Source organism: Electrona antarctica (genome assembly GCF_951216825.1).
Source record: "Electrona antarctica genome assembly, chromosome: 5".
Classification (NCBI taxonomy): Eukaryota; Metazoa; Chordata; class Actinopteri; order Myctophiformes; family Myctophidae; genus Electrona; species Electrona antarctica.
The window spans coordinates 24,905,554-24,921,788 of record NC_136810.1 but is presented as its reverse complement, the minus strand read 5'-3'; the positions used below and the strand labels follow the sequence as shown (position 1 = coordinate 24,921,788).

Below are 16,235 nucleotides of genomic sequence, written 5' to 3'. Positions count from 1 at the left end.
ACCTCAGACATTACGATATTTCAGTGGGTGTCTGTGTAAAGGCGGTGGCTGGGGCTAGTGGGTTGGGGCGGTTCGTGCTCAAACCATCAAGGGGTGTATCGTCCACCGATTGATGTATTAGAGGCCAAAGCCTGGGGCAGTTTGTGTTATCTGACCATCTTCATTCACTCTCTCAGAGTGGGGGACAATAGACTGTGAGACTCGCCTCTGTCACTGCTCTGATGGATGGCTGCTGTCCAGCTCAATCCAGGACCATTTTTCATACATTTTCCATACATTCACTCTTCACTACTGGACTGCTTGGGGGGGGGGGGAGGGCTTTTGTTTTACTGCCTCGGAGGCATCTGGGAGAGTATAGCTTCAGTACTTAGTTCAACTTCCAACACTATTATTGGTCCGACAGTCATTAGACCGACAACCTACCTCTATCCCTAACCTAACCGCAAGCACGGGAGCAGCGCCATGTTCGAGCAGTAGTCCGACCGTTGTTCCCACATGTTGGACTAATATGCTCTGTCGGAATTACGTTCGGATCCCTCTGGGGGAGTATAGCTTCTTTCAACTTGTATCTTGGCTCGCTCCTCGTTTGCTTTCCACCGACACGTGTCTCTGTCATAAAGGACGGAAAGGACGGCGCTCCTCCATACCTACAGGGAGATGTGTGGAGAGAAGACATTAGACATCTCAGTAACTGGACTGTTGACTCACTCACTCAGAAACAAAGCATAATGTTGTTCTCATCATTCCAGAAGCTAATGGACATAATTTGGGCCTGTCTACAGAAGCAAGTGCTTCCAGTGGCGTGCACAGACATTTAGAGGGGCAGGTGCTCAAGTGAAAAAAGGGCACCTTGTGCAGCGCGTGGAACCGGCCGGTTGCCTTAATAGTGTGAAATTTATAGATTTTGGGGCATAAATAATATAAGCTTTATCAAGAATTGATCAATGTCACCATGGTCCACATACTGTACACTGTACACTTTTTTTTCCAAACAGGCACATTGCTGTCCAGAGGGCAAGGGCAGGTGGTGCTCTAGCACCCCCTAGTGTCTTATCTGTGCATGCCACTGTGTGCTCCAACATGATGAGCTGCTGCAGTGGTGTAAAGTAAATTTACTTAAGTAGGCCTACTGTACTTAAGTACAATTTGGAGGTATTTGTACTTTCTGGAGTATTTCCAATTTCCAATGCTTTTACTTCGACTCCACTACATCTCAGATCCAAGTATCATACTTTTACATCACTAATTATTTGAAAACTTTAGTTGCTAGTTACTTTGTAGATTTTGATTAAAAAAAACATACAAAATAGCTGATCTACAAGCTCACAATTCAAGGCATTGTGAGGTTGTAGATCTGTTATTTAAAAAAAAAAAAGTATACATTTGAAAACTTGAAATAGGAACTCAAGCCTAATGAGTAGGCCTACTTTTACTTTTGGTACTTTAAAGTACAATATTGATGCCAATACTTTACTTAGTATTTCTACATTGCAGTATTGATACTTTCAAGTAAAAAATGTGAGTACTTTTTCCACCACTTGTTCTCCATGCTTTTATCGTTTACATTCCAAGTGTCTAATATGATGTGAGCTTCTTCGTCATAAGTGGAACGTGACACGATTAACCCGCATTAAATCTCATAATTAAGCCAAATGATTGACTCTTAATTATTTCGTTTTTACTCTTTACTGTCAACACGAATGTTCCAGCTTCTGGGTCACGTACTGTACCCGAGGGTCGCGCAATTAAGGGTCCAATCAATGCACATCCAAGACATATAGGAGCTAATGGCTGGATGGTTTATACGTGGTTGTACTGTACGCTGTGTCACACACCGAAAATAGCCCATCTACAAGCTCAAAACGCAAGGATAAATCAGGCTTAAGCATCCCCAGTGCTCATGTGAACACTGAATGCATGTGCATGCAGTGCAGTGTGCTATTCCTGGATGAGAAAGGCCAAGACGCCAAACATTGTCAGATTTGCGTTTCTGGCAAAGAGTGTTGTGTAACAGGAGGGTTACCGGTTCAATCCTTACAGCCTCTCTCTTAATGACCCTCTACGTACTTGTATGTTTCTCAAACGGGATCCTATATTACACTGTTATCAGGCAATTACATTTAGCAGTTTGCAGAATTACTGAACCCAAATGCAGAGAAATTCCAAAATGCAAAAAGCAGGAAACAGAAAAGTCCACAAATGCAGAACCTTTCAGAATTGCAAAACAGAGAACCAAGGTTAATTAAATAATGATTTGTGCATGTACAGCTTCCTGGTCTCAACTGTGCATGTTTCTTTCCTTCCATGGAGCAACATGGAGTCCACCGTACGGTCTTCGCTTCCTAACCTTATTTAATTAACCTTGCAGAGAACCAGGAACTCAGGTACAGCTCAGGGACAAGGATGTATGTTCTCACACTGAGTGTGGAATGAGTCCAGTTTTATAGGGAGCAGGTTGATTGTGGAAGTGTTCATTGTGGGCATGGCACTGCTGGTTTGATGAGGGAGTTGGAGACAAGTGAGTAACTAGGACTGACAAATGCAACGGGAAGTGGGAGTGGCCGAGGTGGAAAGACAGATAGAAACTAGAAAAAGTGCCCTTCTGGGCACAGGTCTCCATCAGGAGGATAGGAGTGTGTGTGATGTTTGGCAAAATGTTTAGGAGTAATATAAACATGTTTTTTTGTTTGTTTGTTTCTTGCAACAATTTTCTTCATTTTGTTGAGGAAATGCAGAGCTAGATCACTCATAGGATCTTCGAGGATAGAATTCTGAATGAGCAGGACATGTGCAGCATTTTGTACAAAACAGGCTACTCCTGAAAACTTTGGAAGGCAATCTTAGCTAATCAGTGTAGAATCTGAGAAATATAACAGGCTCGTCTTGATCACATGACTACAGAGATCATGTGTACCGATTTGCGTGAGATTTGGATGAAATCTGTGCGACTAATATAAACAATGTGTTTTGCAGAAATCGGCCTCATGGTGGCGCTATAACCGGCAGATGTGGAGGGATGCAGGGAAAATGTCCATGGCCTCTAGGGAGTGCGCATACATAAGTTGTATACAGATCGATGCAGTTATAGGTAAAAACAGGAATTGGCCTGTTATAGCGCCACCGTGAGGCTGATTTGGGAAAAGAATTGTGGCATGTCGTCCTCGGCCTAGTGGAAATGTGCGTGTATAATTTCATGGAAATTGGACACTGTGTTTGTGATTTGTGGCATTTTGTTCGAAACGGACCAATCATGTGAGCTTTGGAAGCTAATCTTAGCCAATCAGGATGGAAGATGGGAAATTGTACAGATCCGTGTTGATCACATGACTATGGAGATAGTGTATACCGAATTGTGTGATGTATGGATAAAATGTGTACGAGTTATCTACAGAAATGTGTTTTGCCTAAATCGGCCTCATGGTGGCGCTATAACAGGCCGTTGATGAATATTTGGGGCAGAGGTTCGTCGTTGGCATCCAGGGAGTGTGTGTGCACGGTTTGGCATGGATCGGGCCAACGGTGCCGGAGATTAGCTGATAACGGACGGACGGAAGGAGACAATGAGCAGAGGGAGAGATACAGAAAGAGACAAATAGACAGGCAGAGAGCCAGACCACTGAGACTGTAGACTTTATTTATTCATTCATTGTTTAGTTTATTATTGTTCTTTTTCTTTCAGTGTTCTACTTTTCTGTTATTTTCCTATCTTTTACCAGTAATTTATTTAGTTTTTGTTTGTTATTTTGATGCTAATTAAGGGGAAGCACTGAGCATGTTAGTTTGGTTTGGTCCCCACACAGCGAGTCGCAGTATAGCCTTCATTATTTATGGTAATAAATAACCATGATGCAGATTTGGAGAGAGAGAGAGAAAGAGAGAGAGAGAGAGAGAGAGAGCGAGCGAGAGAGAGAGAGAGAGAGAGCGCACGAGCGTGTTTGTGCGTGCGTGCGTGCGTGCGTGCATGTCAGTGTTGAGAGCTATGTTAACGATGGGGCCCGCCGTTGATGGCAACTGCTATCATTGGAAACTGGCTGATGTTTGAAGAGACAACCCATTGCTCCCCAAGTCTGATTGTGTGTGTGTGTGTGTGTGTGTGTGTGTGTGTGTGTGTGTGTGTGTGTGTGTGTGTGTGTGTGTGTGTGTGTGTGTGTGTGTGTGTGTGTGTGTGTGTGTGTGTGTGTGTGTGTGTGTGTGTGTGTGTGTGTGTGTGTGTGTGTGTGTGTGTGCGTGCGTGCGTGCGTGCGTGCGTGCGTGCGTGCGTGCGTGCGTGCGTGCGTGCGTGCGTGCGTGCGTGCGTGCGTGCGTGCGTGCGTGCGTGCGTGCGTGCGTGCGTGCGTGCGTGCGTGCGTGCGTGCGTGCGTGCGTGCGTGCGTGCGTGCGTGCGTGCGTGCGTGCGTGCGTGCGTGCGTGCGTGCGTGCGTGCGTGCGTGCGTGCAGTAGTGTACTCTCCTCTCAATCTGCCTTTTGTTTTGGCTGAGTGACACACCACTGTCAAGCTGTGCTGTGCTCCCCTGTGTGTTGTGTGTCAGTAGCGTGTAACATGTCAGTAGTGTGTACATATGTAATGCCACGCGTTTGTCTGACTCTGTCTGCGTGTGTGGACACATGCTGTTCAGAGCCACCTCTGCACCTGTTTCATGTGTCTGTCGCACTGATCTAAGCCACATACACTCATCCCAGAGGCGCCACACACACACACACACACACACACACACACACACACACACACACACACACACACACACACACACACACAGACAGACAGACACACCACTTAATGAATAATTAAAGAGGCAGCCATGTACCCACATCACCTGAAGGAGCATCTCTCACACATATTAAACAGTCTTTGTCTGATACGTTTGTCTTCACCACATCTGCCAGTCCAGGTTCAGGAGCTGTGACAAATTCATCCTGTATTTTGGAGTTTCACACACACACACACACACACACACACACACACACACACACACACACAACACACACACACACACACACACACACACACACACCATCCTCACCCCAACCCAGCTCACTACTTGACAGTCAACTGGCATACGATTAAAATTACATGATTCGCCAGCATTGCACTCATATTTGGGTCAAACTCCACTTCTCCTGCTTGTGTGAGAACAAAAGGCTGCTGTTTTTTTCGTCGAAATGACGAAATCCCAGGACCATGGATCACATAAATTAGGATCGTTACAAATGCACATTTTTATAGTGCTGAGCAAGCAGACTTTTTGAAGGCAATATCGGAGTGTTTGCATATCTAGTTGTAGCATGTTGTCAGTGGGTAATTGAAGACGCTGTTATTATGACAGCCAGTGCGCTGAGAGCCATTAGCTGGCCAGTCTTTTATGATGTGCTGTATTATGGATGCCTTGTGTGTGTGCACTTTCATCAGAGGCCGTAAACATTCGCCCAGTCAGCAAACTCCACTCATTAAGAGACATTTAAATGTAATCATTTATTGATGCCCTCTTATGATCCATTGTCCCAGCCAGCACCATTGTGGATTCAAAAATGTTCTGTATCTGTGTCAAGGCCTGCTTGGTTGAGATTAACCCAGGTTAACAACCATCTATATTGTCGTAAGAAATGAGCGCTTCCTTGTGGTACTGCTATTGTGGGAGAAGGGATGGGAGATTAGGAGACATACATTAACTCTGATGAGCTTAAAAACCAGGGTCCAGGACATCACCAGCTAAGATAGTTAGGAACCAAATGAACCCTTATGGGACTTTAACTCAGAGACCGTTGGTTTCATTCATACACTCTCAGTAAAATTAACACTGCATGAGGATATTACAGTGTAGAATGTAGATCGAGTGAGGTAAAATAGTTTGTTCGATATATACATACTACTATTACTGTTTGTGGGCCCTTCTATGGGCATTAGTGAACGTGGTTTTGGTGATGTGCACAATTGAGCTCCTCAGTTTTGCGTATTTTATTGCTGCTTTCAACGATCTAGTCGATCTTCATCAGAAATGTTGTTCTTAATTCCTGCTGAAGATCTTCTAGAACTAGATTGAAGCATAATCGCTGCCCCCAACTGTTCTGGCCTGGCGGAGATTAAAATCATCAGTGGACTATAATGCATATCTAACAGGGGACCTTGAAATGTATTGTAAAGGTCTGTGAATCACTGCTGTAAGGCTAAATATTGTTGTTTGAGATTCTGTTCTGATGTATTGGTCAAGGAAAAATGCATTCCATAGCTAAATCATTTGGCAGCCACTGCCCTGTTTTTATAGCTGTGCTTATGATAAAATGTTCTGCTGGTTTGCGGCCTACATGGGTGCATCTCTCTGAAGCCATGCGCTACATCACAGTATCTTCTGACCTCTAATGTCACCATTGATTGATCGGCATTCACAACTAATGATTTCAATACCAGAGGACAATCAATAAAATAAACAATAAAGAACCACCTACTGTGCCAATTCCTGAATCAATCAATCAATCAATAAAATGAGCTAAAATGTTAATATCATCTTCCTATATTGTTCCGCTATTTGTCTGTTGTTTAGGAAATCAACGCATATTTGGCGAGAGTAACCCTGTCCGCAATTAATAGATGATTTCATGCACCAAGTAAAGTTTTATAGTCCGTTTTACGGGAGACCGCGATGGAATGCCAGTGAAACTCACCCATTTGACATGTGCTGTGGCCAGGATGATGAAGCTGTTGAAGCGACACATTTTATGAAAGACATTTTTGCTCACTTAAGGTTTTATTAGATGACAGAAAACCACACTCTATCTGGCCCCGGCGACACTGTGGGCTGTGAACTGGAGCTGCGGAAAAAGTCATTAAGAACTCAAGAGCTATCAAGGGGATAAATTGGATACTTGAGGGACTATATTCCCCCAGAACTGTCTTATTTACTGTCTTTCCAAACGTTCCCCTTGATGTTTCAAATGATCATGTTGCTGGTGCCGGTTCGCAAACATTTTCATGTCAAGGAAGGACCCTACAAATTGATATATATTTGGCCATGAATCCTGAAAACATTTTTTTCCAGGAAGTAGGCATGGGAATTATCCATTAATGTATTCATTGATAATTGATACGTTTTGATAACCTTATCAATCGATTAACCGGTTAGTTGATATTAAGCAGTGTTTCTTTTGTTTTTTTAATATCTGAGAATCTTAACACATTGGCGTTGATCTACGTCAATTAATAAATGTTGCGCTTAACGCCAATGCAGTAGATGTACGGCAATTGATCTTTTATAGTGCTTTAGATTGATCAAGTCGTCATCATCATTTTTCGACCGCGGTTGAGATCATGGATTTCACAATGCCACGCCAGACTTTCCGGTCCTTCATTGCCATCCCCAGTTCCTGCTTACTGATGCATGTGTCCCGACTCCCTAGCGATGACATCAGGGAACGACAGTTTTCTACCTCTGGTCTGCTTTGAAGCAGGATTCCAGAGAAGAAGGGAAGATATAACCTCATTGTCAGCTCTGTAGCAGTGGCCGGCAAACTGCGTTCTTCTGGATCGGACTAGTGAAGAAACACAGGGAAGGTTGCCGTATATTAGATTAGTCGATGGGTGGCTCTTCCAAGACAGATTTTGCGCTCTCATTAGAAGGCGGGTGTAAGTGCCATCCAACCGTTTCTCTAATTTCTTTGAAAGTGTCCATGTCTCAGAGCCATAGACATGGTCACTATCTAAATCGTAATGCTACTCACGTTATAGCATTGGGTTGCTAGCTGGTGGTGTCAATAACACTGGATCGCGTCATCTTAATCGTCGTGCCTATACAGACCCACTCTATCCGTTTCTTTCAATCGCCTGTATCTCCTAATCCTTGTCCCAGATGGCATTTTTGGTCATAACAAGGATTATTCCACGGCCAGAACCGACGATGTGATCCCCCTCAATCATGTTTTAGCAGCCCAGACGGTACGAAAAAGTCCTTCTGCACACCTACAAAGGACAGGTGCGTCGGATAACAGGAAACTGATATGTAGAAAAAAGGAGAATCCCGCACACTGTCTTCACTTAGGTTGGTTTTTATTGCAACGTTTCGGTCGTCAGACCTTCATCAGGCAGCCCAGACGGTAAACAGGGAGTGATCTTGCATCGTCACACACACTAACATAAGATCATAACATCCGGTCTGGGTTTTTGGCTCTTCAAAATAAGAGTTGAACGGGGGAAAATGCTGGCGTGTCAAAGTTATCAAAGTTATTAATAAATGCTGGCGGACTAGGTGTTAATTTCCCTCAATATCTTAACATAAAAATCTACATTTTTGCTGATATACAGAAAGAATACAAAAGGCATATTATATTCCTTAATCGCAGACAGCATTACATTGACAGAAAACCGCCCAATGATGGAACCGCAGAATTTTCGATTCATTGTTAACTGTTAAGTTGAATTGATTTCTTAACGGCAATTAATCGATTAATAATTAACTATCAACATCTCTACCAGGGACCCTAATACAAGATTTGTGCCGTTTAAAATGTTTAAAAAGCTTGTAGATTGGTTATTTTCAAACACCCAATGTATTTTGCTGTAGTGTACACTGTAGTCTCTGTGGGAATGTTTCAGATGTTCTCCCTCAGCTGATACAATCAATGAATGCAGTATAATTTGTGAAAGCATGCTGAGTGAGAGAGGGAGAGAGAAATGTCTTCATTTGTTCTCCTTATAAGATAACTTACTAAGAAGAACAATGTGAAATATGAAGAAAGGTTTTTTTCTTCCCCTTGTTGTTTAATTTAGAGTAGCCAATTATTTTTGCTTCTTTTGAACCCTAACACGATTTATCGTTATGCCAAATTAATGCATTCCTAGTACCACATGTTTCTGTTTTGCTGGCTCACTTGCCAGTATAAGAAGCCGTTCAAACACCCCCCCGCTGACAGGTGCCACCCCAATCCGTAGGAGTGTGTGTAGTGACAAATATCATATCACCCTCCCCACCCAGCGTCCCTCACCTGACCACAGACCTATTGTGTTTGTAGACACTGCCAAATTGGATGCACTGCAGTGGATTTTTAACCCCTAGACTCCACGGTGCTGGACACAGACCTTTACTTTTCTCAGACGTGCGACCACGCAACCTTATCACAACCTTATCACCTTATCGTAGACAAAGATCGCGCAGACATATTCCAGAACACTCCGGGGATCGCTGTATCTGAATAGAAATGGAGAACTGTAGTGAAATGTGGCAAACAGCTAAATTCTGATAAGAGAGAAAAAAGATTGCTTCTCATGAATAGCAGCTATGTTTTGTAATTATTGCACCTTCAGGAGTCTTCTCCAGCATTTCTTTTTAATCCATGTGCCACATACTGTACACCTCCTCCTAGTAAATTAAGTTAGTGGTTCTCAACATGGGGTCTGGGCACCCCTAGGGGTCCTTGATGGGTTTCACTTTCCAGAGGGTCGATTGCACAGTAAATAATTGATATTCACCAAATGGAATCTTTAGGGTCTCTAAGTCTGAGAGTTACGGGTCCATTTGGTTTCATTTACACTCTCAGAGATAAAGTAACAGTATTAAGAGTATTTTGCATCGTAGATTGGGATCCCAGAGATATAAATCTATCAGATGGGGGTCCGTGGCCTAATGTATATTGTCGCTGCGTTTGTCCACAACCTGTGTTCCGCTGGCTCCAATGTAGTTTTTATTTTAGTCACAAGCTCTTTTTAATAGACGGAAAAAAACAACGAATTATGGAGTTACAAGGTTCCTGGCCGACAGGAGCGATATCAAACTGGGGGTCCTTGAAATCCAAAAGGCTGACGGGAATCACTGCCCTAAGTCATGATGGTTGCTGGCAGTCGCAAGGAGAAGACCATTTGTTATAGTCCCCATTTCTGTGCTGTCTTTATCAAGGTTAAATAAGTAATCAAATCAATCAAACCTCCATCTATCAGGGGAAGAAAAAAAGGAAAGAAAAGAAACACTCCGCTTTATTCAGAGACCTGTCATTTTTCAGAGCAGCACCACCAGGTACACTGGCTTTATCGTACACAAACAATTCCTTATCTGACGATAAGGATTAATGGATGTAGAGCCAGGGCTGCTGTTAGGGGATCAGGCAGGGTCTAGATGATTATAGCAGAGGATCCAGAAGGATCGGCCTGCCTCAGCAGATAAAAGCGGTTGGCAGCGCATGGCATGACAAGCTCCATCCATCAGACGTTGGAGGTGGCACGCCAGCCACTTTCGCACCAGCCCTGCTGGCTGACGGATGGCCCTGCCAGTGACATGAAGACGTCTGAGGCGCACTGTCATCACCCAGCACTCCCCTGGAGCCAACCGGAGGGACAGTGGCTGATCAAAATCAATGGTGCCGATGTGAGTGGCTCGTCAGACAGCAGGTGGGCGGCCGAGCGCCGAAGCTAACCATGATTTGCGAGGAAGTCACTCAAAAAGTTTGACGCTAGAGTTTTCAGTTGTTCGAGAGATAGTGAGGAGAACAAGAGAGTTTGGTCCATCTCGTAATTCCAGCTAAGGGGGCATTCGGTGTCTTTGCCAAGAACAGTGTATAGAAAACTGCCATGTCCGTTTTTTTTCTTCTTTTTCAGTTGTTTTACATTCTCATGTCATTGTGATCTGCAGTAGGCTTGGTATATACCCAGCTCTCTTCTTTCCCTCGTTATCCTAAACTTAGCTTCTTATTGCAGGGATTCCCAACCAGTGGGCCGTGAGGATATTGCTTGTGGGTTCTCAAATATTTGCGAAAAGACTACGATTTTAATGATTACAGTATATAACATTTATGTACATTGTACATTTATGTACAAAGAAATGTCATAAGTATACAAGCTATGTTAGTTCCGTTGATCCAAGCCTGTCTGACAGGTGTTTGACTGTACTCTGTACTGTTTACATTTCTGCCAATAAAGTATTCAATCAATCAATCAAACTGTCTTATTGAAAAGAAAGAAGGCCGTACTCAGGTTATTTATTAATAACCCAAGGGCCATATCACCTTTGTGTATATAATTATAGTTTTAGGTTTCAAAATCACGAGACTCCTTCCTTTTCTGCTGTTATACAATTTAGGCATTTAGCAGATTGTTGCAAGATAAATGCCATGAGGTAAATGACATGAGTCCTAGTCAACAGAGTGGTAACAATGGTAAAGTAGCGAAAAGACAAATGAAGTGCTACGGAGTAACTAGGATACCAGGTAGCATCTGTCTAATCCACATGCTCTCTAAGTAACATTCTTAGCATTATAGCACTTAGTGTCAACCCAGCAGTTCCTAAATGAACATTAACATTAAGGGTGCGGATACAGTAACGTATTTACTGTTTTGTTTCCCGCCTTTGCCCAGTTGTACGGAAATAAAAGATTGGAAAGTAATGCGGCTGTTGTTATTATTCTTTTTAATTAGACAATCACTGGCAGCACATGCCCATTCACCAGCTGTAGAGTGTGTGGATCATTAGGTTACTGTGCCAGGTTTGTCATAAGACTGAATAGAGAAGTAGCTGTGAATATGCCTCATGTGGGATAGTCTTAATGCACTGCCTAATTGAGATGGATATGTTTTTAATGACTGGCAGTGGCACCACTGGATTGCTGGTCTCCAAGTAATAATGTATGCAGACAGAGGAGAGAGCGCGCACGCACAGTGCTAATAACCATTGCTGTGGCCGAAGGTTACCGTGAAAGCTCGTGTTTGTATTTCATTTTATTTCTGCGGCTGAGTTGGGGACCATTTTCTCTCCTCCTTAATGGGGGTGGAGGTAATTGTGAGTCTAATGGAGGTTCACTCCACTGCTAGTTAGCTCGACAGCAGTGTCTTTGCTGCTCATTTAAAGAGCTAGGAAAGGGCAGGGGTGTTTGCAACAGGAGAGACAGAACCTTGACACTAATGCTCCGTCGTACGGCGGTGTTGCACACCAAAAATAGCCCACCTACTGTATAAGCTCATAACGTATTTGTGATGCATGACACGGTCATACAATGATGTATAAATGTGGCTTAAAGGCTGTTTTTACTGTATATAATATACTGTATGTGCCGTGGAAAGCCACAGATGTTGTTAAAGATACTGGAGCCCAGACTATAACCAGCGCAAATGCAATTGCATTCGAGGATTAAAAGATAAACGTAATTACTCTTTGGCTCGATAATTTGCCATATTATCGTTGACGCTATCTCACACAAATCCTCCAACCCGTAACGATCCGACCGCTATCAGTGCCGAGTCCATAACGGATCAATGTCTTGAGGAGTGGCGTGCGAAAACACCACAAATGTTTTTTGTCGGGTACCATAATGGGAACCCGCAGACAAATGGCGGCCCCAAATGTATGGGCTGCGCTCTGACCGATGCACAAGAGTGTGTCACCAGGCCTCATGTACCACAAGAGATATGAGCGTGTGACGGCTGCAGATCATTAGGATCCCAGAGCTCAGAGAATAGCCTTCAGTCAAACATTTATCTCTGGTCGTAGGCACCACAGCTGAAAAGTCTTTGTTCGCCCTTAGTGCTGCTGATGGAAGCCATTCCTTTTCCTTGTGCTCTGAAATCAATGGAAAGAATGATTCTGTCATCTCTCTCTCTCTCTCTCTCTCTCTCTCTCTTTCTCTCTCTCTTTCTCTCTCTCTCTCTCTCTCTCTCTCTCTCTCTCTCTCTCTTTCTCTCTCTTTCTCTCTCTCTCTCTCTCTCTCTCTCTCTCTCTTTTTCTCTCTCTCTCTATCTCTCACCACCATCTCCTAAAGAGTGAAATAGAGAGACAGGGAGAGAGAGAGAGAGAGAGAGAGAGAGAGAGAGAGAGAGAGAGAGAGAGAGAGAGAGAGAGAGAGAGAGAGAGAGAGAGAGAGAGAGAGAGAGAGCGAGAGAGAGCGGGGACAGTCACCACCTCACCTTGTTTTCTAATATTAGTCTAGTAGCCAGAATGTGAACCCGGACATGTTGAGTACACCAACGTTTTATGTTAGAAATGTTTAGTATGGGTCCCCAGCATGTAGAAACTGCCGGATGCTAACTTGCATATGTTGAGCAATTTTCATAATTGGCATAATATCTGACCATACCATTAACAACCTATAAGGGGAAAAAATCTAAATTACTTTGTCAGGACGCAGGGTCGCGCAAAAATATTGGATCTACAAGCTCACAACACATTGCGATGTGGCGCGTTGGGAGCTTGTAGATCAGATGTTTTCTCAATTTCTTTGCATGAAATTTCATTCATTCATTCATTCATTCATTCATTCATTCATTCATTCATTCATTCATTCATTCCCTGAAATGTAACGGACACACCGTTTTGGACATACAGGGCTTGCTGCGTGCCGTTGCTGTCAGGCAGAAACCTCATTCAGTATCTCCATATTTCAACTTTTTACCAGCTGCGAAGCAGAGCTGGTCTATTTCCTCTCGGGATGGCTTCCGCGACCAATTTCTCATTGGATGCCGTAGTCACGACCCATCGTCTAAACGGGCACGCAGCCAGCAAGTTAGGCAACCAAACACTTTTTGCCTCTAGCTGTACCTACGGATCCCCACGCACGCAGGCTACCGCGTGTCTTCTTTATTTTTGTAAATGAATGCCCTACTTTACTTTATTTGTTTATTTCGACAGGACAATGCATATTAATGGACATTACAAATACATGCAATGCAAATACACCGTATTTAACAAAGATGCACATTTTCATCCACAGTCCCCACACAAAACATAAACATGAAACAGGCAGGCAGTGAAGCACATCACACTACGAGACAAAGCATAAAAACAGACATACAAGGCATAAAGTGCATCTATATGGTTTAGCAGCATTTTTATAGGGCAATACAGAATTGTAACTAAAGTAACTTCAACTTTGTCATACATGAGTGTCGCGCAAAGGTGTCCCACAAGCTCACATGTCGCATCCCGAATTAAGCGTAGAGAGATTGTAGATCTGCTATTTTCACTATCTTATATACTGTATATATATAAAAAATAAACAGTTGGACATAGGCTATGACGTCTTCACCCAACGGTGACAATATATTTTGCTATTACGCCCCCCACCCCTCCCTCCCCCCATGCTTTATGGAGTTTGTCCAGTCTGAACTCTTCATGGAGAAGGAGTTGCGCTTTCCTACCCGACTGTCTCATACTCGCGATGTCAATGAACACCCTGGGGTGATGTCTTCGTAAATGGGTCATTACATTGGAAGTATTGCCACCAGCATGAGCCATACGTGTTGCACAGGGCTTGCACACACTCGCTGTTTTATCCACCAATTTCTTTTCATCAATGTCACACAAGTGTAGGTTTCACTAAATCTGTAATGCTGCCATCCAGACTGAAACAATCCTCCAGCTGTACTTTGTCTAGTCCACTTGACATTTCCAGGACATGGAATGACAGCTGCACCTCGAAAATTCATCCATTCCAACTGAGACGTTTTTCTAAGCTATTGTCACATAGCTATTTTCCCCTTTACCTTTACCCTTCCCCCCCCCCCCCTAAGTTTATTGAAGTTACATTACAATACATGTCCCTAATCTTCCTCGTGTCGCAACTCGCAAGGCATTGTGAGCGTGTAGATCTGCTGTTTTTGCTGAATATTTGCCCCCCAGAATAGGGACACTAGGGGTCATGTGGTTATAAAAACCTTCTCCCAGACTAATTTCAGTCATATCCAATCTCCTCATTTGCATGGCATTGGATCCTCCTTCAGTCCTTTGTAAATTACCACTTCAATTAGTTTAAACTGCAGTAGCGACCAGACAAAACGTGTCATTACCCCAGCCCCGCAAATTCAAGCTCACAGTAGTAGATTGGCTATTTTTCGCCCCAAGAAGTGTTTTAACCTGTGTTAGCAATCAGACACAGCAACTCGTTATCACCCCAGCCGCTGTTGCATTCTGGGATGATATACCCGGCCCGCCCTCCTTTCCCATAGACAAAAGTGACACAAGGATGTCTTGGGGTTTGATCTGAGACAGATAATATTCTTTTGTATGTCCTTGGGGAAATAACAATGGCTTACCCATTATGTTTATGTATGTAAGGCCACGTTGTGAAGGTCCACAACACCGATGCTGTCACTCAGAGGTGTTAGATGAAGGGAACTGGAAATAACGAGCACATTGTCCTCTGGAAGGAACGTGTGAAATGAGCCATTATTTACTTTTGAAGAGTCCCTATGAAATAACTTTTAAACAAACATCAGCTTCAAATGAAGAGAAAATAAAAGTGAATGCAAAGCCTTATCATACAATCACATGGTAGTTGTTAGCTCACAGGAGCTTTGAATCTTTGTGAAATTACTGCAACGTGCTATTTCTGTTAAATAATAATAGACTTTTGATCAAAAAATTCTCTGAAACATGATGGCACATAAATGCAGAATTTCTCACTCTTGAAGTAGAAACAGTTCTGAGAGGAACATGTACCTAGTTCAAGGTTTTCAATTTAAATTAAATTTATAACATCATTGTGCCAGTTTTACCACTTTCATCCTGGTTGGGACACAGTCGTGGGTCATTACCACGCTGGATTTCACTGCCATCAAAGTGCAGCAGCACAGGTCAAAAGCAATCCTTGAACTGGTCAGAACATAAAGGCAAAGCCAATGTATTACGAGGACGGAGAATGTATACAATTTCAAGGACCCCCAGTTTGATATGCAGATTAGGCCATATGGTATGAACACCCGTTTGATCTGGGACCCCAATCTACACTGTAAAATCATCAGTGTTCATTTAACTCTGAGAGTGTAAATGGAACCAATTGGTACACACAGACTTGTAATGGTCCATTTGGTTTCTAAATATTCGAGGTTCGAGATCCAGAGGTCTAAAACAATCAATCTGTCTCTCTCTCTCTCTCTCTCTCTCTCTCTCTCTCTCTCTCTCTCTCTCTCTCTCTCTCTCTCTCTCTCTCTCTCTCTCTCGTGCTCATCTACAGCCTGATATTAATTTAGTTCCAGACATCATTTCCATGAGTGGGTGGGCGGGTTCAGAGGCTGGTGTTGGGGATATGTTGGGGTCATTAGATGTGAATTAGACTGCTGTGGGCTGGGTTGTCATGGGTTGCTATGGAGAAGGAGGGGATACCATGCAGGAGAATGGTGCTTGGTGGTGGTCGGCGCGTGGGGAGGGAGGGAGGGAGGGTGGGTGCGAGGTTAGAAGAAATGGAGTTGATTGCTTTGGGTTGCTATGGTGGAAGTGAGGCGATTGCAGCAAATATCCAGCTGGGTTTTCCTTGGCTGCCGTGTGTTCCATCCA

At 43.4% G+C, this 16,235-nt stretch overlaps 1 protein-coding gene across 2 annotated transcripts in view; it reads left to right on the top strand.

Annotated features, from left to right (window-relative positions):
• The window catches only part of LOC306922824 (PDZ domain-containing RING finger protein 4), a 167,228-nt gene that overhangs the window by 26,773 nt on the left and 124,220 nt on the right, over positions 1–16,235 (top strand). The gene's annotated exons all lie outside the window — the stretch shown is intronic.